The 1253-nt window shown below is 50.6% G+C and overlaps 1 pseudogene; it reads right to left on the bottom strand.

The window, feature by feature from the left end:
• LOC101312588 overlaps positions 1–1253 on the bottom strand; it is a pseudogene marked incomplete at its 3' end in the record, with an annotated part of 3235 nt that overhangs the window by 1737 nt on the left and 245 nt on the right.

Here is a 1253-nt window from a genome sequence, read left to right as displayed (position 1 = left end):
TAGTCAAGCAGAATGTTACTAGATTTCACGTCACGGTGATAAATTGGAGGCACTGCTGAGAAGTGAAGATAAGCAAGACCCTCAGCAGTGTCGTGCGCAATTTGGAGACGCTGAGTCCACGAAAGAATTGATCGACCATTACCTTTTCGAGCTTGCAAATGTTCAAGTAGAGTTCCATTCTCAATGTACTCGTACACCATAATAGGCTGCTCTAGTTCAACACAGCAACCAAGCAAATGCACAAGACTCCTGTGGTTAACTTGGCACAGAATTCGGACCTCATTTAGGACCTGATCAGTGCCTTTGGTGTTTCCAATCTTGGCGATCTTCACAGCCACGACAGTGCCATCTTCAAGTGTTCCTTTGTAGACTTCACCATATCCACCAGCACCCAAGAGGAGGTCTCTGGAGAAGTTGCTTGTTGCCTTTTTGATCTCTTTTCCGGTGAAGACTTTTGCGGCTCTGCCTCCATTTGCATTCAGGATTGCTTCTCGCTCTTTGGTCAGGAGGTCTTGAGCTTTCTTGATGCGCCTGTGGCGCTTGTCAAGTACAATGGCAATTTACCTGCTATTAGTCCAGTCCTGTCCTTTGAACCAATACTCTCTGCCAATAAAAACAAGTCAAACATTAGCATCTCTCTCAGCCAATCACAATCACCCAAGTCCACAAAAAAGTCAACATTGACGGCCACGTATACAATATCACAAAAACAAAAACTCACCATCAACGCAAAACCCTGAAACCGGGTCCCACCTAAACCCGGAATTACAAAAACACCTCCGCACCCCGTTTTGAACCGGGTCGGATCCACACACCGACTTCCCGTCACAATCCGACTTCTCACCGCAAACCGGCTCCCTCGGCGCCACCCACTGTATCTCCACACCCGGCTCCGGCCACTTCCCCACCGGAAAACCCGAATCCAAGTTCACAAAGCTCGTATAGGCGCTACAACCCGAGTCCCTGACCCGGATCATATACGACGTCGACGACCCGCCCGCCCGGAACGTGCAGCAAATCGGCGACTCCCTACACGACTCCACAGAATTCGTGTTGTTGACGTAAGTATGACATAAGCTCGACGCCGTGCAGTTGAGCGGCGAGCGAAGGATCGAGTCGGTGCAGTTGAGGTAGAGGATGGTGTTGCTGCTGGTGACGTTGAAGGGGAGGGACTCGTTGAGCTGGATTCCCTGGTGGATGACGTCAGTGGTGACGAAGGAAGAGGGGGAGAGGAAAGAGGAGGGGCGTACGAC

This window comes from Fragaria vesca, linkage group LG7 (genome assembly GCF_000184155.1).
Source record: "Fragaria vesca subsp. vesca linkage group LG7, FraVesHawaii_1.0, whole genome shotgun sequence".
In the NCBI taxonomy this organism is placed as follows: Eukaryota; Viridiplantae; Streptophyta; class Magnoliopsida; order Rosales; family Rosaceae; genus Fragaria; species Fragaria vesca.
Note: the sequence above shows the minus strand (reverse complement) of the source record. Positions and strands in the feature narration are given on the sequence as shown.